Source organism: Camellia sinensis, chromosome 9 (assembly GCF_055761805.1).
Source record: "Camellia sinensis isolate YWXY chromosome 9, ASM5576180v1, whole genome shotgun sequence".
Classification (NCBI taxonomy): domain Eukaryota; kingdom Viridiplantae; phylum Streptophyta; class Magnoliopsida; order Ericales; family Theaceae; genus Camellia; species Camellia sinensis.
In genome coordinates, this window is record NC_138969.1 from 98,079,619 (window position 1) to 98,105,051 (window position 25,433).

A 25,433-nucleotide genomic window follows, 5' to 3' on the forward strand; every position below is an offset into this window, starting at 1 on the left:
ATTTTATATTCTCTTATAGCGATTTCTGTTTTAACCCGTCACTTGTTGTACTCCGGATTCGAGTTTATGGTTTCTGAATGTTGTTCATTGTCTTTTGCTCTTTATTCCTCCTTAAACTTGGTTATTTGGGCACTTTGAGTGTGTTTGGAACAAGTTGGTTACTTGGTTTTCAAACCTTGTGTTGCCCAGAATTTTGGTCTTCCGCTCGAGCGGGCCTTCTTGTGCTCAAGCAGGGTTTGCAAACACTCAGTGCTTTGCACATCTGCAAAATACTGGAGGAGTGTTTTCCACGCACGAGCAATTTGCCTGTTGTCTGCAAAAGTACTGAGCGTGTGTATTCCGCGCTTGAGCGAGTCTCTTTTTGCACTCGAGTGAAACAAATTTTTGTGTCTGACGCTCGAGCGTCAACTCTTCCTCTCGAGCGGACTATGCATATATCAGATCTCGAAAGTGACATTTTATTTCACTTTTTCATCCCTCTCTCTCTCTAAAACTTTCTAAAAACCTAGGTTGAGACTCTCTCTTTCTAAACTTACCTTCTCTCTACATTTCCACCTAGATCTATGGATTTCTCCACCCTACCCCCTTTGATAATGAGATAGAGCTTCTCAAGATCTTCACTTTGATCCGACTAAAGTTGATTTTCGGCATCTTTGGGGTTTCTCTCTTGCTTGGCTCATCTTCTCTCCTTGAGGGAGGGATTTTCTACACTTTGTTATGATTTTTAACTTAGTTATTTGTGGTTGTGTAACAATTGTGGAATTTGAGAGTATTTTGAGCCAAACCTAGGGTTTGGGTGAAATGTAAAAGAGGGGTTTTTGGTAGAAATGAAATAAATGAACATGGGATTTGAAAACGAAGTCATGTTGTGTCAAAATAGGTGATTTTGGTACTTGGATTGGTATTTTGAAAAGGGGGATTTTTTGCCCTAAAATGATTGTCATATCTATTTTTGTATAAATGGTTGAAATTGGTGTTGCAAACATGGAATTGAGTGAGTATTAAAATAAATGATGGAATTGAATATATAATGCCTCACAGCCTTGGAAATTTTCATTAAATTGTTTGTCTTTGGATTGTATATCTGTTTAGAAATATCTGTATTGGGCTATCTGTGAAGAATAGCTTTGATTGTTGTAGAAACTGCATGTGGATTAGGTGAATTGAAACTAATCACTCGTTGGTTGTCATTGAATATGATTATGTGTGAATACATTGTATATGTATGGTTATTTAGGAGGAGAAAATGAATGTACTCCATGTGTGATTATATGTTTAAATACATTGAATATGTATGATTGTTTGTGAGGAGAAAGGGGATGGACTTCATTATAATTAAGTTGGTCGGAGTGTCCTGGGTGAAAGTCTCAAAACTTATACATGGGTGCCAATCTCGCAGACGAAATATCCGTAAAATGGTAGTTGGAAGTGTTTGTGTATTAATTGTGAAATTGTTGAGCTATTGAGTTGTAGTCTCATTTGGGTTATTAAGAAATAATGAAATTGGCTCATGTATTGAAATGAATTGAAGGAAAGTGAAATGGAATATGGACTTGATATCTTTATGAATATGTATAAAAGTGTAAATATTTTATCTCAGACATTGTATATGAACATTGCACTTATACCTTTGTTAAATCTCATATATTGTGTTAGATTATTCCTACTGGGTTGTGGTTCACCCTATTTGGGAAAAACATTTTCAGGTAATGATGGCATGCCTCCACCAAGATAATAGCATTGGAGGCACCTTTGGAAAGCAAGAGCTTTTTGTTTTGTTTTATTTTTGTATAGCCTAGGGCTAAATTTGTATGAGCTAACCTCACTTTTGTTGTAACCAAGCCAAGACTTGGAAAGGTGTAAGCCCGAAGGACATTTATTTATGTTAAACTCTTTTATACCATTAACTTCATGTAATAAAATGACTATTTACTCTGATTTATGTAACTATTAACAAATGTTTTGGGTTGGATTTACTGTATTTATTTGGGTGCATTACATCTCTACTGGGCTATTGCTCATTCCTATAATAACAACCTTTCAGGTCATGACAAAGGAGCACTACCTCATTGATTAGAGGGCATGGTTGAACCTTTTGTGGAGCACAGATGCTCATTTGTTGTGCCTATTGTGATTAATTAATGGACTAATGTGTTCAAATTGTTTTGTTTTGTTTATTATTTTGTTTTGTGAACCAAACTTGAAGTTTTGGGAAATTGTAAGCCATTAAGGCATCTTAGTATATACATCATCTATCTTTTAAATTACATGTAATCTTGTACTAATGGGAACATGCGAAGCATACTATGAATGTGTAATCAAAGAAGTTCAATGATAAAGACAAGTGTTTTGGGAATCATATATTTTCCCATTGTTAATATGTATGTATCAATTTATGATCACTGTTTGGAAATGTAATGTACAAATAGGCAATCGTTGAAGTGATTTTATGGGGGCATTATAGGTTCGTCTAATCGGTATTCGAGTCGATTATTCCCTTGTATTGTCTTGTTCCGATGGATGTACATTACTATTATGCTTTGAATGTCATGCTCTTGAAAAAGGAAACACTTTGAACTCTCTTAACTTATGTGTAAGAACGATTATTGTTTTCCAAAGTTTGTTAAACTCTCTTGAACTATGTGTAAGAATGGCTCACCCATCTCCCCTATATGTATGGAGGTATGAAGAAGAGCAAGTCTGAAGAGATTTTGATTTGTTAAGTTTTCATGTCACACCCCGGATTTCTAAGATCCGAATCCCAACTAATTTAACTTAAATAATGAATAAATAAATATAATCAAAAGGTCCCTTGTGTATATAAATATGAAAATCGTCAAATACATTAAATTGGTTCATTACATACATCATATATTCAACATTTAAGTGAAGTGAATATACAATGTGTCATACAAAACAAAACATCAAATGATATAAGAAATGCACTTAGGCTCACATCAATTACAAAGGGATTAACCCTTATGAAATATAAAGGGCACTCGGCCTACGCTACAAAGAATGGCCCTAGAGTGAACATCCAAGAGAGCTCCAGGAAGCCCTTGCACAAAGTCCAAGGCACTCACTGTGTAGTACATCATCAACACCTAAAAAAGATTTCAGCCACGTAGGATGAACATATAGTCCAGTAGGATAATCTTTCCATCTACTAATATGCGTTTACGCAAGCACATGATCATGATGCTACATATGTATAGGATGCTCAAATGATATCTCAAATCAATGCAAGTTTTGTTTTCTAAAAATCATTAGGCATCACAAGTTTGATAAATACTCATTTCATAATCCAAATCATCATTTTATCATGGTAAATCCTACCAAGGTATATTTATCTTCCTCTTCCAGTAGTCATCGCTAAGCACCACATAATCAACTAGTAATCTATCATAACCATCACTTTGCCAGTAGTCATCACTAAGCACCACCTAATCAACCCCCACTTTACCAGGACTAACTGAAAGAACAAATGGGTACCTATCCTGCGCGGGTTTTCGGTCTTTCACCAAGGACTATCTCGCTACCTTAATCATCGTTTCTATATGTTATCTAGATTCACCATACCAATCAACTTAAAACGATAATGTTTAAATTGTAAAATGGGCAACTTATGCCATTACTCAATTCTATTCAAAATGTGTTTAACACACGTCCATTCAACAATGGGTTTTCATCCGGTTAATACAACAATTCACATATGCAATTATAAAATGGGTTTTAGCTCATCCTATGATGTCAATCTCATCAATAGTGTCATTCTACACCAATAACCAACAATACAATCTCTAACAATATTTAATTACATAATACTCATGTAGTTATCCTCAATTTGAAGAAAGAGATATAATATTTACAATTCATGCAATTTCACAAATTAGGATTTTACCAAAATTGGGGCTTTCTCAAATTAAAGTACCCACATTCTATTTAATGTAAAGAAAATAGGTATAATAAGAAAATTATAAAGAATTACTCAACTAATTCCAAAGCCTTATTTCTTACATGCATTTTCACAATTTTCTTTATCAATCTCCTAATGAAATACAACTAAAATACCGCATACACTTACACAAACCCATATTAAACATGTAACACCCGAGCCATGCATTGTATTCATGTACTCATTCATTTTAGAATTTTCTTATGTTGCTTTGTGTTGTATATGTAATATGCTAGCTTAGAGAACTTATAATTGTTGAGTATGAATAGGGTAGCCTTGATAGAAAACTTAGGGAATGCTTATGTTTGAAAGAGAAGTTCTAGCATAGGAACCTTGGTGAACATCAAAAGTTAGGGGAATGACTTTGAACTTGAATATTGTATGTTTAGAAATCGTATAAACCTTAATTTAGGAGCTTAATGATTTTAGTCTAATGAATAGAGTTTATTGGGTACTTTATTAAAAATTAAGTGGGATTAGCCAAACTTAAGCAAGATTAAATAAGCCTAAGTGGGATTAATTAAACTAATTATGATTATGAAGTAATCTCGATTAATTAGAACTAAGGTTTGTTAATTAAGCTAATGGAATAATTAGTGAAACACTTCAGTAAATTAATCTTTTTGCGTCAAACAAAATGAAAGAAAGAAGAAAGCATGAGAGATTTCTTGTTCTTGAGCTAGAGAAGAAGGAAAAGAAGAGAAAATAAAAAGAAAAGGAAGAAAAATCAGAGCACTACAACAAAATTAGGTTTTTACGACACCAAATACACGTCGTGGATACGATTCTACGACACGCAATGTAAAGCCGTGTTATGACCAGTTATGGAAAGTCATTCACTTCAACAGCATGCCATAGTACATCGTTAAACCCTGTAATAGCAGATCTTGTACATCGTATTTGATTTTCTTTACAACTACTTTTGCACGCTGCTCATTCAAAGGACAAACCACGACGTTCATTACTAAATATTTAATACAACCCATTTTCCTGTCGTAAATAACTCAAGTTTTACAACATTTTTTGCATGCCATAGAATACGTATATGTATATTTTAATTCAGCAGTCTCTATTTTACTTGTTCTCTACAATATAAGAAAACATTACAAACAAACTTTACAAATATATATATATATATAAATAAACATTAATCAACCACCAAAATATTGTTTTAAACATAAAATTAAAAAATTAAAAAAAAAAAACTATCCATAAGTTCTGAATATCCAAAAACTATCTATACATTCCAAATAATCTAAAAACTATGTTTCTAAACATCAAAACCTATCTTTACGTTCAAAACTGTCTAAAATGTTCTAAATCATCCAAAAAAAACTATCATTAAGTTATAAACCATACAAAATTTACCCAAATATCTTCTTGTGAGTGCACCATCATCGGCTGATTCAATTGCATCAATACTCAGCTTGTGCTCTTTATATCTTTGTATTAGGAAATTCCTAACAGCTTGGATTTCCTCTTCAGAAGCCTCCTTACTTATTCTACGTCGTTTATAATGGTCCCTTATATTAATTTGGGGAAATATAGCTGTCATACCCCAAACCCGGGTATGACCGGCCATGGCACACATGGACTTAGCCCCAAGCACACGTAAGCCTAAACATGAACCCAAAATCACAAAGAATAAAAGTGATGATAGCCCAGAAATAAATAAATCAAAACCCAAACTTGTGACTAACGACAAACTAACCATAATCAATACCATCCAAACTTATGGGATACAAAGAGCCCACAAATCAAAATAATCCTAAATGAATCTCAATAAAAATAAAAATAAATATGCACAAACTCGAAATAACAATCTAAAACAATATAAATGAATGTCCTAGTGGTCCATGCAATTGAGTCCCCACTACGCCATAAGTCCACTCTAAGTCCTTCTAACACTTGGAAACGATAAACAACTAAGTCAGCTGATAGCTCAGTAAGTAGCAACATAAATAGTAAATACAGTTTTGAAAACAGAATTCAATTCCAAAGTAAGATATATATCACAGAAACTAGATTGGTATACAGTTTTGATAAAAATAATCTGTTTCAAAAAGAAGGTTCCATAGTTCAACAGTTAAAATACTCATGTCTCTCAAGAATATGATAAATGACATTTTCCACTTAAAACAGATTACAAAATGAACACCAATAATATTCTGGGTACCAAGAAATAACAAGTAATATGCCACACAGTTCTCAAGGCTATAAGCCCCATTGGATCCAACACCGAACTAAGAATCATCCTCAGGGTGATAACCCGGGCCTTTTCTCTAAGACGATCCGATTGAAGGTCACCTAGCCTAACCTAGGTCTTTTCCTTACAATCGTTGAGCACTAGAGTCATCACAGCCCAACCCAGATCTGTTCCTTAGTGGCCAGAGTCACCACACACAGTGGAATAATTTCCCTTGACTAAAATATACAAATGGTTCCAATAATCGATATACATCAGTTTCGCAAAACATGGTAGTTCACCATTATAAACATGAGACCAAAACAAATAGTTTACAGTATGCCAAGTTCACACATGTTTCAGAAATAATTTGATTCCATTGATAATATAATAATTTATCAAAATAGTTTAGTCTTGAAACAAAATTAAATTTTCCAACAGTTCAGGGTAGGGGAACATTTATAAAAATATGTAGCATGAAACTACTCACCTGAAAACGAAATAATATAATCCTCGAATAGAGTATGAAAGTCCAACTAGTGTCCTGAATCAAGTATGAAGACTACACGTCACTACTTATTTAAAAATACTAAAGAATAAGAACTAAGTAACCCCAAACTAAAGTGCACTAACATGGCTAAACACAACTCATCGTTACTCTTAAATATTACCTAAGCTCATGTTCTTCAAGGTCTAAAATTACCCAAGACATGGGTTCAGATCGAAACTTAATTAAATGTAACTTCAAAATAAAACAGAGTTTTAAACAAGTTTTCCCAATCTATTTGCTAACTTTAAAAATTAAAAACCCACTCCATGTTGTTCGAAAAATTCCAAAACCCTCTAGATATCAACTAATATATCATAAGTTTCAAATCCAAATGGTTTCACTTGATTTGCTTAACAAAATAATTGTTTACAATTAATTATGCCCAAACAGATTGTTTTCTGCAGCACTTTAAAGAAATTAATGATTCTCTTAGTATACATGAGCAATCAACGCAAGGCCAAAAATGTAAGAAACTAGACTCGTAACCAGTTCTAATGACGCTGATTTGATAATTTTCTGATTTATACACAAAGAGAACAACACTTCCGAAATTACTGTTTAACACCAATTTTCTGAACAGATTTGAACGCACCAGTTAATATAGATTTTGACTTCCACAAATTTTGAGAAAATTTTGATATGCAATTCAATATGTAATTAATCTACTGTAAAAATTTCAATTCAAAATTCATCCGTTTGATAAGGTTTCTTGATTTTTACAGTTTGTGGTTATGTACAGAATTTTTTGGATTAAGAATTAGACTTATTATTTCTCATCACCAATCACAGACTTGGCACCCAAACAACACACCCGTTTCTCCTATTCCTTCCCAACAATAAGCAGATTACACATGAACCATCACAATATATAGATATAATAAAATAGGACAATACCTTAGTGTTGTTGACCACTAATGTTGCCAAAAGTTTCTCTCAAATCTCTCTCTCTCTCTCTCTCTCTCTCTCTCTTAGCTGCTGTGAAGAACAAATAAGGTAGGGTTTTGTGTATATTTTATTTAATACTAGTGGTTGGGTACACCTAAAGCATGTGTAGGTCAAATAAATAAATAATATACAAAATATTTAAATATATTGTAAGCAACTCAAATGGTAAGACCATTATTTATCAAATTGTGGTCTAGAGTTCAAGTCACACCTTCTTCTCTAATTATTTTATTTTATTTTTAAATAATAAATCTTGCCTCTAAATTAAAGACTTTCACCATAAATTTATTTTAGGTTTTAAAATTAATTAAAAGATCCTCCAATAATATTTAGTTTGCACTTTAAGATTCACAGTAAAATATTTGATATTTGTAAAATTATTAATACCTAATTATTTATTTGATTTGTATTCGGGTTCTCACAATAGCTGCACTTGACAAAACAATTACAGAGAATTTTATAAATTCAAGATTGCACAAATACTGTAAAACTGTAACGCCCTCAAAATAACAACAATAAACCCATCTAATAAGACATACATTTACATATAGACTAACCACATTCTTTCATTCATTAGAGTTCCATTACATAAGTATTACATGTTAACCTCATAACAAAATGCCCTACGGGCTTACAGCTTTCCAAGTTAACACTTGGTTACAACAAAGAGTTCTAACTCGTTTACACATTAAGCCCTTGGCTTGAAATTACATGTAATACATCAAAAGTACAACAACAAAACTATGCCCGCCACTAGCCTCCCAGCTATGTCCTTGGAGGTGGCATGCTTCCTGCACCTGAAAATGATAATCCCATATAGGGTGAGCCACAGCCCAGTAGAAATACACTAAACCAACCATGGACAATGACTAAAACATTAGCAATTGATAGTTGGTCAACACTGATACAATCACATAAATTACATATTTATGTCAACGACTTACAAGTCCCAATTACTTTTCATTTTCCCTTTTCAATAGATAAGCATGCTAGCTCTATTATCATTTCCACAGATATGTATAAAAACTATATCTCACATTCTCAACAGATATGTATATCAACAATATCCACAGATAAGCATACAAGCTGTATCCACATTCTACAACAGATATGTATATCAACAATATCCACAGATAAGCATACAAGCTGTATCCACATTCTACAACAGATATGTATATCAACAATATCCACACTTCACAAAGATAAGCATATGAGCTCTATCTTCACTTCTCTAGACAAGCATATGAGCTCTGTCTACGGAGTTCATCCCCTATCTCCTCCCAATACCTATCCGGTTTAGAGGTACATCCCCTATCTTCCCCTAAACCGCGGAGTACATCCCCTATCTCCTCCTCTACACATAACGTATATAAACACATTGGTTCTATATACAATCACACAATACATACAGTTAATGTATTCAATTAACCGTCAAGTTCCATGACACATTTCATTGATTAGTTTCAGTTTACCTAATCATCATGCATTGTCTACAACAATCACGACTATCCTCCACCGATAGCCCAAAGCAGTTATTTCTAAACAGAAGATAAACGCACAATGGATATTCAATCAACATTTCATTCCTCATTCTTCTCAATTAATTATCCCAATTAATTATACAATGTAATTAGGTCAATTCCCATAATTAACATTTCAACCCTTAGGTTCTATTTTCATTAATGATTCAACAATCATTCCATTTTTCTATGCCAAACATGCATCTAGGTTTATTATGAATAAAACCCCAACTTTTGTAAAATTACACAAAAGCCCCAAACTTTTACAAAATTACCAAACCAAGCCCAACATCTCAAAATACCAAAATTTAAAGACAAAACCCATAGAGAGGAGTAGGATATCCCTACCTTGAAGTTTTAGCCCAAAAGGAGATGAAGACTCCAAGATCAACTTGCTCCAAATCCAAACTTTTTCAGATTAAATCGAAGCTCTCAACGCCCTCTATCTTTTTAACAAAGGCCCTAGGCTAGATTCACACCCTAGGGAGATCAAATCTTAGAGAGAGTGTAAGTTTAGGAAGAGAGAGTGTCGAATTTAGGTTTTGCTCAAAGAAAGGGACTGAAAAAGTGATGTTTAAGACGCTGCTGTCCGCTGATATAAAACACTCTCGCTCGAGCGAAGGATTGGTCGCTCGAGCGACCAGACACAGAAAACTCTCGCTCGAGCCAAGAAGTTCTCGATCGAGCGAAGAAAAACCCAGACCGCTCGAGCCACGAAAAGCTCGCTCGAGCCAGAAACTACAACTCTCAGGTCCAGAACCGGGGCAACACTACTCTCGCTCGAGCGACAAACTCCTCGCTCGAGCGAAGGACCAAAAATCTGGGCAGCAACACTAGGCTCCCAAGCACAACCAACCTGTAACAAACCTGCCCAACACATCCCATAACCCAATATACAAAGTAAAGAGGATGCAAACTAGAAAATAAACAACTACCAACATTCACGGACACATGTCCGGATCACTGTACAACAAGGGTAAACCCGGGATCGCTATAACCTCCCCCCCTTAAAGAATTTCGCCCCCGAAATTAAGCACAAGTTTTCAAAAACAGGTTTTCCTCCATTTTAAACAATGTTACAATTTAACATTCAACAATTCGACCCATTACTGGTCATCCCATCCCTTTAACAAGAGACATATCACAATATGTAAACAACATATGTATTATTAACATGCATCAACATTATGCACTAACTTTCCAATGTCAACAATATACTAAACACCTATAATGTTACATTCAACTTCCATATGAGGCAAGTTCCAAACATACTTCCAATAACCAAAACATTTTCAATGTTTCACAACTTAAGACATATATAAAAGCTCTTAAGTTCAACAAAATGTAAAATTTAAATACAAAATTACATATCAATAAACAAGTCCGGATATTTCTCTCGGACTTCCAACTCACGTTCCCAAGTGGCTTCCTCCACTCCGTGATGTTTCCACAAGACTTTCACCAAAGGAATGGTTTTGCCACGCAGGACCTGATCCCGCCTATCCAAGACCCGAACCGGTCTCTCCTCATACGAGGCATCCTCATCTACCTCTAAATCAGTCCAATCCAACACATGTGATGGATCTGGCTCATACTTCCGAAGCATACTCACATGAAACACGTCATGCACTCCGGACAACTGCGGCGGTAAGGCTAACCGATAAGCAACCTCGCCAATCCTCTCAAGGATCTCAAAAGGACCAATAAACCGAGGGGATAACTTCCCACTCTTCCCAAACCTCATCAAGCCTCGCCTAGGTGATATCTTCAGAAAGACATGATCACCTACCTCAAACGCCAAAGGCCTCCTCCTACGGTCGGCATAACTCTTTTGTCGACTCTGGGCTGTAACAAGCCTCCTACGGATAAGTTCAACTTTCTCCGTCGTCTCCCTAACCAACTCCGGACCCAACAAAGGTGCATCACCCACCTCGGCCCAACAAACTGGAGACCTACACGGTCGGCCATACAAGGCCTCAAACGGTGCCATACCGATGCTAGACTGAAAACTGTTGTTGTAGGCAAACTCTACCAATGGCAAGTGCCTCTCCCACGTCCCACTGAAGTCCAGGACACAACCCCGAAGCATATCCTCGAGGATCTGAATAGTACGCTCGGACTGCCCGTCAGTCTGAGGATGATAAGCCGTACTAAAGGTCAACTTAGTACCCAAGGCACTCTGCAAACTCTGCCACAACCTAGCAGTAAAACGAGGATCTCTATCTGAGACGATCGTCACTGGGACCCCGTGCAATCTCACTACGTCCCGAATATACAAATCGGCAAGATGATCTACCGAATCTCTCACGCGCATAGGGATAAAGTGCGCCGACTTAGTCAACCGGTCTACAACCACCCAAATAGCATCACTACCCCGTTGAGTCCTCGGAAGACCTACAACGAAGTCCATAGTGACATGCTCCCATTTCCACTCGGCAATAGGCAAGGGTTGCAACGAACCCGCTGGCCTCTGATGCTCGGCCTTCACTTGCTGGCAAGTAAGGCATTTCGATACGAAAACAGCCACATCTCTCTTCATACCCCGCCACCAAAACTGGCGACCCAAATCCTGATACATCTTAGTACCTCCCGGATGCACCGCAAGGCGTGAACGGTGAAACTCTCGGAGTACTTCCTCTCGGCAAGCCTCCGGTACAAACAAACGGTCTCGGTATCTCACACTCAGGTCGGGATACACCGTCAAACCCTTCTCAACTGTCCCACTGGAGATCTTCTCTCGGAGGGATTCTACCTCAAGGTCACCTCTCTGTGCCTCTAACACTCTAGTCACAAGTGTAGGCTGCGCAACAACAGAAAATAAGGCCGCAGCCTCAACAGATTCGCCCAGTAGCAAATCGAACTCGCCAAGTGCTCCCAACATCTCCCATTCCCGGATGGCTATACAAGCTACATCACTAATGGTTTTCCTACTAAGGGCATCGGCCACAACATTGGCCTTTCCCGGATGATAATGCAACTCAAAATCATAATCCTCGATGAACTCCATCCATCTCCTCTGCCTCAGATTCAAGTCTCTCTGTGTAAACAGATACTTCAAACTCTTGTGGTCCGAGAACACCTCGAACTTCTCACCATAAAGGTAGTGCCTCCAGATTTTCAAGGCAAAGATCACTGCTGCTAACTCTAGGTCGTGAGTAGGGTAATTCTTCTCGTGTATTTTCAACTGACGTGAGCCATAAGCTACCACTTTCCCCTCTTGCATCAACACACAACCCAAACCCTCTCGTGAGGCATCACAATAAACCGCATAACCCAACCCTCTCTCCGGAATAATCAACACCGGAGCGGTGGTCAATCTAACTTTCAGCTCTTGGAACGACTTTTCACAAGTCTCACTCCACACAAACTTGACTCCCTTCCTAGTCAGTTTAGTCAACGGTGACGCTAACCTGGAGAAATCTTTCACAAACCGACGGTAATACCCAGCTAATCCCAGAAAACTGCGGATCTCAAACACACTCTTAGGCTGTGCCCAATCCTGCACTGCCTCAACCTTGGATGTATCAACAGACACCCCTTCCCCGGATACTACGTGGCCTAAGAATTTGACTTCCCCCAGCCAGAACTCACACTTCCCAAACTTGGCATACAGCCTATGGGCTCTAAGTAACTCAAGCACCACTCTCAAGTGTGCCTCGTGCTCCTCCTCAGTAGGCGAATAGATAAGAATGTCGTCCACGAAGACAACCACAAATCGGTCTAAGAACTCCCGGAAAATCCGGTTCATCAAGTCCATAAAGACTGCCGGTGCATTGGTAAGCCCAAATGGCATCACCAGAAACTCATAATGGCCATACCGCGTACAGAATGCCGTTTTCGGAATATCCTCCTCCCTGACCCTCAACTGGTGGTAACCCGATCTCAAGTCTATCTTAGAGAAACAACGGGAACCCTTCAACTGGTCAAACAAATCATCTATACGGGGCATAGGATACTTATTCTTAACCGTAGCCCGATTCAACTTTCGATAGTCAATACACAGTCTCAAGGCACCATCTTTCTTTTTAACAAAGAGGGCCGGTGCTCCCCACGGCGAAACACTAGGGCGAACGAAACCCTTATCTAGCAATTCCCGGAGCTGAACTTTCAACTCAACCAACTCTGCTGGAGCAAAACGGTAAGGTGCCATAGAAATCGGCGCCGTACCAGGCACTAAATCAATAGAGAACTCTATCTCTCGGTGAGGTGGCAAACTAACAAGATCTTCGGGAAAGACATCCGAATACTCACAAACCACCCTTGGCAACACACTCTGAGTCTCAACACACTCGCTACTCTCAAGGCTAGCAAGTAGACTACTAAGTTCACTTCGCCCTCGCGAATCATACCCCGGTGGCAAAACACTACCAACCCGGTCTCCCAAGAAATGGAACCACTCCCCGCTCAAGGTACATAACGTGACCCTCTGGCGGTAGCAATCAATAACAGCCCGGTATGACGATAACCAGTCCATACCCAAAATAACATCAAAACCCTTCATGGGCATGACAACAAACGGAAAAGGAAGCCTATAATCGGCGACCTCAATATCACATCCTCTAACACCCTGTTTCAGGATCAACTCACCACCCAAAGGCGATACCACACAAATAGGAGATGCTAACTGTGCTAACTCCAATTCCAAAACAGATGCAAATGCAGCAGATACAAAAGAATGAGATGCACCCGTGTCTATCAACACATTAGCAACCGAGTTGCAAAACAGAAAAGTACCTCTCACTACTGATGGAGCCGGTACTAAATCCTGCGCGGTAACAGCATACACGCGCCCCGTAGGCCCCTGGTCTACCTGCTCACCTCTCGGAGCAAAAGACTGCTGCACAGACTGGGATGACGAAACTCCCGGATTGGCCCTCGAGGCCTGCACAGACTGAGCTGGCTGAAAACCCTGCGTCTGCCTAGAACCAGACGCTCCCGAAGTGGCACTCAACTGTGGGCAAAACCTTTTCAGGTGCCCAGGTTGTCCACACTGATAACAAGTCAAGAGCTGCCCCCTGCCCAAACTCTGACTCTGCGGTCTAGCTGAAGAAGAAGCAGCTTTCTGACCCCCACCCTTCTGCGGGCAAACAGATACCTTGTGACCCAGCTGGCCACACTTGTAACAAGTGAATTCTCCCTGACCACCTCTCCCTGAGCCTACACTCGGCACTGGGAAGGTCGATCTAGCAACACCACCCTGCGACTGCTGAGGGTTAGAACCCCTCTGCCTCCTGCCATCACTCTGACTATCTTGGCTCCTCTTGGAGCCTCTCTGCCCCTCATCCTCCTCCTGCATCATAAGCTCCATATGAGCTGCAGCGTCCACTAGGTGTCTATACTCCCGGATATAGGACCCACCAACTCTCAACTTGAGGCCCCGCCTCAACTTCCGCTCAAACTCATAACAACGGCGTTCCTCAGACGCCACCAGTTCAGGTGCGAACCTGGACAGACTAGTAAAGGTAGCCTCAAACTCGGCCACTGACAAGCCCTGCTGATTAAGCCGGCTAAACTGATCCCTCAGCTTCTCCCTAGCTACTGCAGACAAAAACCTCTCCTGAAAAGCATTTATAAACGCCTCCCAAGTACCCCCAACACGAGCTTTCTCGTACTTCCACCATTGACCCGCATCTCCCTTCAGCTGGAAGGATGCCAAGGTCACTTTCAGTGCTCCGTCCTCGATGCCAAGCATCTCAAACGTCTTCGTTGTCTGTTCGAGCCATTCATCTGCCTTAAGCGGCTCTTTAGGATCCCCGATAAACTCGTCCGGATTACACCGGAAGAACTCCCTTTTCAAGAAAGAAGGCCCTGCCTCAGCTGCCTGATTCCCAGCTCTGAGAATACCCAAAGCTCCTGCTATCTCTCTGGCCAAGGCACCCATAGCCTGCTGACCCACTGGTTCGGCCACATTGGCCTGCCCCACTCCCTCCTGCACTGCTGGAATCTCACCCTGTGACGGTACTTCCTGCCTCGCAGGTCTACCACGCCTAGCACCTCTTCCTCGTCCTGACATCCTAATAAAGGTAACACAGAACATTAGCACATTCATAGGTGTGCCGAAACTAAACACTCACGTCCTAATGCATGACAAGTGTAATTCACTCCACATAAGCACATAAACACATAAGCACTTACGAATTTCATTTCCGGATAATGATAGTCCCAAGACGTTACTAGAGTTCCGGTTAGAAACAGCATTGATCAAATGCTTTTCCAACAAGACTCCCAGAAACTTAAGGATCCAATCAACATCCCAGAAATTAAATCCCATACCCACATAGTCACATAAGCATGTTATCACTTAAGCACATAGCATATGATACCTCATCTAAGTCTCTATCAAGCGAGACAAACCCATTGTGATACTAATCACTTCCCACGTACCCAAAGTATTCGAACCCGGTACGCTCTGATACCAAGTTGTAACGCCCTCAAAATAACAACAATAAACCCATCTAATAAGACATACATTTACATATAGACTAACCACATTCTTTCATTCATTAGAGTTCCATTACATAAGTATTACATGTTAACCTCATAACAAAATGCCCTACGGGCTTACAGCTTTCCAAGTTAACACTTGGTTACAACAAAGAGTTCTAACTCGTTTACACATTAAGCCCTTGGCTTGAAATTACATGTAATACATCAAAAGTACAACAACAAAACTATGCCCGCCACTAGCCTCCCAGCTATGTCCTTGGAGGTGGCATGCTTCCTGCACCTGAAAATGATAATCCCATATAGGGTGAGCCACAGCCCAGTAGAAATACACTAAACCAACCATGGACAATGACTAAAACATTAGCAATTGATAGTTGGTCAACACTGATACAATCACATAAATTACATATTTATGTCAACGACTTACAAGTCCCAATTACTTTTCATTTTCCCTTTTCAATAGATAAGCATGCTAGCTCTATTATCATTTCCACAGATATGTATAAAAACTATATCTCACATTCTCAACAGATATGTATATCAACAATATCCACAGATAAGCATACAAGCTGTATCCACATTCTACAACAGATATGTATATCAACAATATCCACAGATAAGCATACAAGCTGTATCCACATTCTACAACAGATATGTATATCAACAATATCCACAGATAAGCATACAAGCTGTATCCACATTCTACAACAGATATGTATATCAACAATATCCACACTTCACAAAGATAAGCATATGAGCTCTATCTTCACTTCTCTAGACAAGCATATGAGCTCTGTCTACGGAGTTCATCCCCTATCTCCTCCCAATACCTATCCGGTTTAGAGGTACATCCCCTATCTTCCCCTAAACCGCGGAGTACATCCCCTATCTCCTCCTCTACACATAACGTATATAAACACATTGGTTCTATATACAATCACACAATACATACAGTTAATGTATTCAATTAACCGTCAAGTTCCATGACACATTTCATTGATTAGTTTCAGTTTACCTAATCATCATGCATTGTCTACAACAATCACGACTATCCTCCACCGATAGCCCAAAGCAGTTATTTCTAAACAGAAGATAAACGCACAATGGATATTCAATCAACATTTCATTCCTCATTCTTCTCAATTAATTATCCCAATTAATTATACAATGTAATTAGGTCAATTCCCATAATTAACATTTCAACCCTTAGGTTCCATTTTCATTAATGATTCAACAATCATTCCATTTTTCTATGCCAAACATGCATCTAGGTTTATTATGAATAAAACCCCAACTTTTGTAAAATTACACAAAAGCCCCAAACTTTTACAAAATTACCAAACCAAGCCCAACATCTCAAAATACCAAAATTTAAAGACAAAACCCATAGAGAGGAGTAGGATATCCCTACCTTGAAGTTTTAGCCCAAAAGGAGATGAAGACTCCAAGATCAACTTGCTCCAAATCCAAACTTTTTCAGATTAAATCGAAGCTCTCAACGCCCTCTATCTTTTTAACAAAGGCCCTAGGCTAGATTCACACCCTAGGGAGATCAAATCTTAGAGAGAGTGTAAGTTTAGGAAGAGAGAGTGTCGAATTTAGGTTTTGCTCAAAGAAAGGGACTGAAAAAGTGATGTTTAAGACGCTGCTGTCCGCTGATATAAAACACTCTCGCTCGAGCGAAGGATTGGTCGCTCGAGCGACCAGACACAGAAAACTCTCGCTCGAGCCAAGAAGTTCTCGATCGAGCGAAGAAAAACCCAGACCGCTCGAGCCACGAAAAGCTCGCTCGAGCCAGAAACTACAACTCTCAGGTCCAGAACCGGGGCAACACTACTCTCGCTCGAGCGACAAACTCCTCGCTCAAGCGAAGGACCAAAAATCTGGGCAGCAACACTAGGCTCCCAAGCACAACCAACCTGTAACAAACCTGCCCAACACATCCCATAACCCAATATACAAAGTAAAGAGGATGCAAACTAGAAAATAAACAACTACCAACATTCACGGACACATGTCCGGATCACTGTACAACAAGGGTAAACCCGGGATCGCTATAAAAACCTAGCATGCTTCAATAGAAAACCAAATGCGGAGCGATAATGTAGATAACAAGTAATAAGGTTTGACATACAAATAGTATACACCAATAGATAAAGAAATCAAGATTTATGCAAATGTAAATAGCATAAAACATTATCCATTCTTTTTCTTGGTAAATTACCCAAAAAGAGGGAATAATGTTTAAACTTTTCTTCAATGTGTTGTTCTTGTCAAATGATAACAAAAAATGAAAAAAGAAGCTCCCTTACATTGCATATGGTGAACTCTAATGACATCTGTCCTTGTAAATTAATGGGAACTTTGAAACTATGTATTAAATTCGCTTAAATATGTAATTCCTAAATTTCTAACAAACTAAAGTTCATGGAAGTGAACTTCTCTATTTGATTTTTACAAGTAAAACACGACTCAAGAATTACAGCCAAGATTGCCATCATACCAATACAACTAAATGGGTGAAAAACATGGCAAATCATAAAGGCCTATAAATTAACAAAAGCTAATTCAAGGGATTACCTTCTGTTGGGTTGGGTCTGTAACCTGGCCATCTGCTCCATTAAGCATACAAGAGCAACACAGTCATACAAAAAGGACAGCTCCAAACAACCAAGTACTTGAACAGAACATCTCAATAACCCAGAGTTGGCTAGAATTCTTCTCCAACAAATCTTATAACCCAAATCTCTAAATATTTGAATTACCCAAATCCTGGACTTTATATGAGCAATAGAAACAACTAAACAAAAATTCAAACCATAGTTCTACGACTAAAAAAAACCCATATGAAGGACTAAATTCTCGATCATTTTAAACAAAAAGCATCTTTGGAAATATCTGTATATACATATAATTTGTGCGTTCATATTGATGGTATGGATGGATATAATTTGTTCTCACCATGCTAGGTTCACATGACTATTTAATAAAATTTGAAATTATTACATGATTTTAAAATATTATGTAATCATATGCTTGAATAATAGTGTCTTGTAATTTCCTTACCATTATTCCTATATTCTGAGCATATAAACATGCAGTGGAATGTTTTGTGAAGACAAAATAGTTAGCTGTTTAAGATAAATAGACATTCAAGCAAAACAAAACAATTGTGATCATGTATCAAAATTTACAATTGGAAAAACTAATTTATTTTTCCATCATTTGATAAAAATAGAGCTTTTGTCTCTTCAAGTGTCCTACTTATAGTCAACTGAGCAGTTTTAGGGCATTAGCTTTTTCAAACGCCATTAATTTAAAAAGACTGTTATTCATAATATATGAAACTAAACATATAAAAGCATAATTTTGAGTAAAAGTATAGGTGAGGATTGAAAATGGACTAAGCAAATATTTAAAGAATTTCAAAAACCAAAAAACAGAGCATCCAACATTAAAATACTAACATTAAACCAAAAAAATATAATATGTACATCCAAGTATCCAAAACAACAATTATCGAAGTAGGAAAAGAAAAAAAAAAAGAAAAAGAAAAAAGAAAACAGCAAGGTAGTAAAGTGAAGAGGATGAAAAACTTTGACTTGGTCTGGTAAAAGAAGCAGAAGCAGAGAGAGACAAAGGAAGAGAGAGAGAGAGAGAGAGAGAGAGGAGAAGAAGAAGAAGAAGTTGGGTGGGGGGTAGAGGAAGAGAGAGCAGGTTTTTTGTTATGAAAATTGTATTCATCCAAACACTCGAACCAAATCAAGGAAACATGAAATTCAACAAACCCACCAATCGAAATAATCAAAAAACCACTAAAGAGGCACAACCACACGTAGGCACTAATAAATAAAAGACACAAAGAAACTTTAAAAAACAAAAATTGTGGAACTAACAAATCCCAGAAAACCGTAGGACCTTAAAGGCAAACTTGTATAAGTAAAAAAAAAAAAAAAAAAACACGTAAAATAGCATTTTCCTTTATTGAATTGAGCAAACAGTTACTAAACCTCCTATACCACATCACCTACCCTTTTCTTTTCTTTCTTTCTTTTTTTTTTTTTCCAAATTAGTTCGGTGGTTTGTGCCTGGTTGCACTTATTTAAATTTCTCACTTTCATTTTCTGAACTACTACTGTTACTGCTTAATATACTGTCCTACTCTTTTGTTCCAATTTGTCACAAGCTAGGGATGTTTGGTTTGTCAATCTTATAAGTCATAATAACATCTGATTGACTTTGATGTTTAAAGTCACCCCTTTGGTTATTGCGATGTCTCCTTAATTAAAAGAAAGTGTAGTTCTATAAATAAATTTGTCAAATATCATTTAGGTCACAACATAAGCATCTCTATGATTTAACACAAGCTTCTTGCCAACCAATAAAAGTTAGATATCAAACAGAAGCATGTCAATGTCTTCTCTTGTAACGCCCCGAAATAATCCAACATAAATTAAATATATCGACCAACATCACACAGGAATAATAGTAGTTTCTCCAATCTTTTCATCATTAATTAAGAAGGTTCGTACAAAAGTTCCACATGCGAATTAGACATTCAATAATACAGAAATACATGAATCTATAGCATGTAGAACATCAATTCCCAAAAGTAAATAAAATGCCCTCACGGGCTTACAATTTCCAAGGCTCAAGCCGGTTACACAAAATGGTTTTCATGAACCCACACATGAATAGCCCTTGGCTCACAAAATGAATCACAACAAAAATAGTCATTACTCTTCACGAAAATATATCCACGCCCTCAACTCGACGGGATCACCACATCTTTTCCCGCACCAAAATCCCATAGGGGTGAGCATAAAGCCCAGTAGAGAAATCCTTAACAAAGTATATACATTTATGCCAAATTTCCATTATTAGATGCAAAAGACATGCAATGCTAAATTTTTTTTTAAAAGAGGATTTCGTTTATATACTCTTTCAAAATATCATCATATGCAACAACAATTTGAAATCTCAACAATTTCGAAATTTACAGTTTCATCCAATGGGGGCGGTAAATACGACTCAAGTAATCCCTAGGTTGGTGTCTGCAAGTAAGCTCAACTAGCACTACCAAAACCCCACTTTACCGGTTGCTAGTCGGAAGAGAAGTAGTACCTCCTCCGCACGTGTTTTCGGTCTTTCACCCCGAACACTCAGGCCAACTTATCAATCTCATTTACACCTCCTATCCGGACTTACCAATGTATTTACCCCATGAACATTTCCATGATTTCATTTCACGATATTATTTTCTCAATGCAAACATTCCAAACTTGTTTCAAGTGTAAAATTATTAATTGAAAGAGAATGTGATATAATAATTAACAATGCTACAAAACAATTCTCATCCTTAAATGTCTCAACAACAACACAATGTTAACCCAAATTCCCATTTTTCCTCCCCTCAATGCCATCTCACCCAATGGCCATAAGTTCAACAGAAGCCACCAACACATGGCAACATTTCTTCATTTTGTACAATTCTCAACAATTTAGTCCTTTCAAGACTATATGGAACATTTTTAAACATCAACTTCTAAGATATACAATTCTCATAACCCATGGATTCCAACAATGTGTCAATTTGTAACTACATGTGTACATGCACTCAACAATAATTTCAAGTTTGGTTTCCAAACCCTCATTCATCAAGAAGTAATCATGTTTACCATAACAATACAAAATTCTCACACATTCTTTCATTTAATCTAAGATAGTTCCATAAATCCCCTTATTATTTCCAAAAACCCCAATTTCTAGATTTTTCACAAAAACCCCAACATTTCCTCATCTCTTTTCAAAACATCATTACTACATCAATCTCAACCCATATGGTGCAATATTTCAAGAAAGTCTATAAAAAGAACAAAGATGGATTTTCTTCTTACAAAACCATCTATTTCTTGAGCCAAAACTCATTTTTGAAATAAACAAAGAGGAGCTCTCAAGATCAATCAAAACTTGCACAAACATATATATAACTCTAAGTAATTTCCTTACCTCAAGCTTGATGAAGAGATTGATGAAACCCTAGGATCAAATGGTGTAGAAATCCGATCTCCTCCGTATAAAGTGAAGCCCTTGCCTTGCTCCTTAACTTTGATGAAGGAACTTGGGGGTAGAAAAGCAATAGATCCAAAGAGATCAAGAATTCTAGGTGTTTTTGGGGGTAAGGAATATAGAGAGGGGAGAGGAGATGATTTTTAGTGAGAGAGTGATACAAGAAAAGTGATACACACAGCCCAAAAAGAGAAGAAAAACAAAGCCCCCCGGACTCAGGCCCGACCGCACGTGCGGCACTTGCCCCCGCACATGCAAAGCGTGCCTCCCGCACGTGCGGCTCCTTCCGCACCTCCCCCTCCACACCCGCATATTAGGCAGTGTGCAGCCCTCTAAAACTCATCCTTCCCTGCATGTGCAGCCCAAGGCCCCGCACGTGCGGCCCTGGTTCCCAGTCCAGAATTTCCCTATTTCGCTCTCGGACACTCCGGACTCGGTCGTATACCCTTCAAAACAAGAGACACCCTACCCGGAAATAGACAAGAATCGAAATGAAAGAAAGCTCTCGAACACCACAAATTCCAAGAGGACAAAAGAGAAACGACGCGCAACGAAACCGATCATTACATCTCTAGTGTAAAAGAAAGAAAGAAAAAAGAAGTAAATTCTGCATCAACTCTTCGTTTTTAGCTTGAACGAAAAAGCAGTCTTCAGAATATTTCAAAGTGTTATGTGCCAACAATTGGACTGTCATTAAAGTAAACAAACAGCCAAAGTATTTGGTATTTTAACACATTTTTTTACACATCCTTCAACATTTTTACATATTTTTATTCACTTTTCACACATTTTATACAATTTACAAGTTCATCAAGACTAATGAATGACCACCAGCTGGGCAAACATTAGCATTTCACCTTGTAAATATGCAGTTTTACCTCACCACCATGAGAAGCACAAGACAACTTCATAGAAAAAATAAAAATGTCTTCAATTCACTAGATAAACCATCTAAAAATCAACTGCAAATTTAACAAAGGGTGGCAACAAACTTCCTGAAATCCAAACGACTTCAAGGGCATTTTCATAATTTTCATCACTGGAATTTCAAGTTTTAAGATAATAAAAACAAAAAATGCTAAAAACACTACCAAACAAGTCATAAATTTAGTGTTGATTCTTCATTATATTGGACCCAACAAACCAAAATCTATAACTAACCAAGATCAATTGAAGTAATACTATAAGAAGCACAAACAAGAAATGAGTTTTGTTATAAAAAAAAATAAAATAAAATAAAAAGAAAATTCAAAACCCTAATGAAATCAACAAAAACATTAAAAACCCATTTCGAAAAGAAGAAAATCAAGACATGTGAATCGAAAAGAACAGTTATAAAACCCTAATAAAAAATGAAAAACATAGATATGATAGAGCGAAACAAATATTCAGAGAGAATGAAATTCGAGTATCGAATCAGAAATTGAGAAAGGGTTTGTACCGAATCAAGTTGAAGACGACGAACCAAAACCAAACCAAACCAAAAGCAACGAAACGCAGAGAGGAGAGAAGAGAAGAGAAGAGAAGAGAAAAGATGAGATTGTATTGTCGATTGTTGTCGCCGCCGAACCAGGTCGAAGTCTCCAAAGAGAGAGATTGAAACTCTTCCAGATCGAAGTGCCTAAAATTTGTCTTCGAACACTCTCTCTTCTCCCTCTCTTTCGACCTCAAAACGTCTCTCTGCACGATTTCTATGTTCGTTTATGATTAGAAGTCATTAGAACCCAAACAGTCGTGTATTTTGAACTTTTTTTCTTGTATGTCTAATATGTTGAAATTCCTAGTTTTTTTTTTTTTTTTTTTTTTAAGATTGATGTTGGGGCTGAAGAGTTGGGGCTTTTGATTTTTTTTTTTTTTTTTTTTTTTTTAAGTTTTTTTTGGTGTTTGGCATTTGAAATTTTCATTTTGGTGCTACATTTTTTTTTCCTCCGGTCGAACCTTTCACGATAGCAATTGCGTTCATGGAAAGTGTAATATTTTAAACGGCTGGCTTTTTGTGCGTTGTGAAAAGTGAAAATTTTAACGGCTGGCCTTTTATGTGCTGTGAAATGTTCAATATTTTTAACAGCTAGAGTACACATGTTGTGCATAACGACATGACATGCACGTCATAGAAAGTTTTATTATTTACGGCTAACATTGCAAGTCATAAAAAATTTCTCGTTATTAGCATTCACGACCTACCCAATAGACATGTTGTGATCGGAAAATTATTTACGACATGCAAAAAAAATAAGTCGTAAAAGTGAGAAATCACAGCTTGCATTTATGTATGTCGTTGATGTGAAGCCGTAAAAACCTAGTTTTGCTATAGTGGAGTTTCAATTCTAAGCTTAGACATTCAAGAAATTCACCAAAAGGTAAGAAATCATATCCCCTTTCTTGTGTTGTTACTTTGATCTACCTAGAAGATCATTTAAGATAGGATTTAGAGGATTGAAGTTGGTGTTTTGAATGGTGGTTTGGAAAAGAAAGATAGGTTTTGAAGATTTGTTGTGAAAATCATGTTTTGATTTGGTTTGAGTTTAGAATTCTTGCATAGAAATGTTTTTCTATGCATTCTACATCATTAGTATATGTTTTAGAACTCCTAACATTTTAATTTGAAGCTTTGTCTTGAAGAAATGGAGAAAGAATGACAAAGGCTAAGCATGTAGGCTTTGTGGTTAGTGATGATGGGTTGCTTAGATTTCATAGCCGAATTTGTGTTCCTGCTAGTGGTGATTTGAGGAAGGAGATTATGACGGAAGCACATAGCTCTAGTTACAACATTCATCCTGGAAGCACTAAGATGTATCGAGATCTTCATGAACATTTTTGATGGAATGGTATGAAGGGAGATATTGCAAAATTTGTGGCTCAGTGTTTGGTGTGTCAACAAGTTAAAGTAGAACATCAGAAACCCGCGGGGAAACTATAGCCCTTACCTATACCAGAGTGGAAGTGGGATCATATTACCATGGACTTCGTGTACGGATTACCTCGTACTAGTAGTAATCACGATGCAGTTTGTGTAGTTGTTGATAGATTAACCAAGTCAGCACATTTTATTGCAGTATGGATGAACTATTCTCTAGCTCAATTTGCATAGTTGTATGTGAAGGAGATTGTTAGATTGCGTGGTGCACTTATGTCAATAGTCTCAGATTGGGACCCTCATTTTGTGTCTAAGTTTTGGGGTGCGTTACAGTCAGCTATGGGTACTCGGTTAAATTTTAGTTCAACTTATCACCCTTAGACGGATGGGCAATCAGAGAGGACTATTCAAACCCTTGAGGATATGTTGAGGGCTTTTTCTTTGGAGTGGAGAGGTAATTAGGGTAATTATTTGCCGCTCATGGAGTTTGCGTATAATAATAGTTATCATTCTAATTTGGGAGTAGCACCTTATGAGGCTTTGTATATAAGGAAGTGTAGGTCTCTTTTGTGTTGGTATGGGGTTGGTGAGAGGCAAATGTTGGGACCTAATTTGGTGGAGAATGCTACACAGAAAATTATCACCATCCGAGAGAGATTATTGACTGCTCAAAGTAGACAAATTATCATCGTAGAAGAGATTTAGAGTTTCATGTGGAGGATATGGTATTCTTAAAAGTATCACCATAGAAAGGAGTCATCAGGTTTGGAAATAAAGGAAAGTTGAGTCCTAGATACATCGGACCATTTGAGGTATTTGAGAAGGGTGGTGAGGTTGCGTATCATGTTGCTCTACCCCTTAGGTTGGCAGGAGTGCATAATGTGTTTCACATGTCTATGTTGAGG

The 25,433-nt window shown here is 37.8% G+C and overlaps 1 long non-coding RNA gene across 4 annotated transcripts; it reads right to left on the minus strand.

The window, feature by feature from the left end:
* Nucleotides 1-2,797: 2,797 nt before the first annotated feature.
* Nucleotides 2,798-22,922, minus strand: LOC114291057 (uncharacterized). Of its 4 annotated transcripts, none has more exons than XR_003639253.2 (4): nucleotides 21,612-22,918; nucleotides 6,631-6,684; nucleotides 5,324-5,572; nucleotides 2,798-3,104 (listed from the first exon to the last, which is right to left on the minus strand). It is a non-coding gene; the product is annotated as an uncharacterized LOC114291057 (long non-coding RNA). The 4 variants fall into 4 exon arrangements; XR_003639252.2 differs by lacking the exon at nucleotides 5,324-5,572 and adding an exon at nucleotides 18,183-18,214; XR_003639251.2 differs by lacking the exon at nucleotides 5,324-5,572 and having other exon boundaries at nucleotides 21,612-22,922.
* Between the last annotated feature and the right edge of the window lie 2,511 nt (nucleotides 22,923-25,433).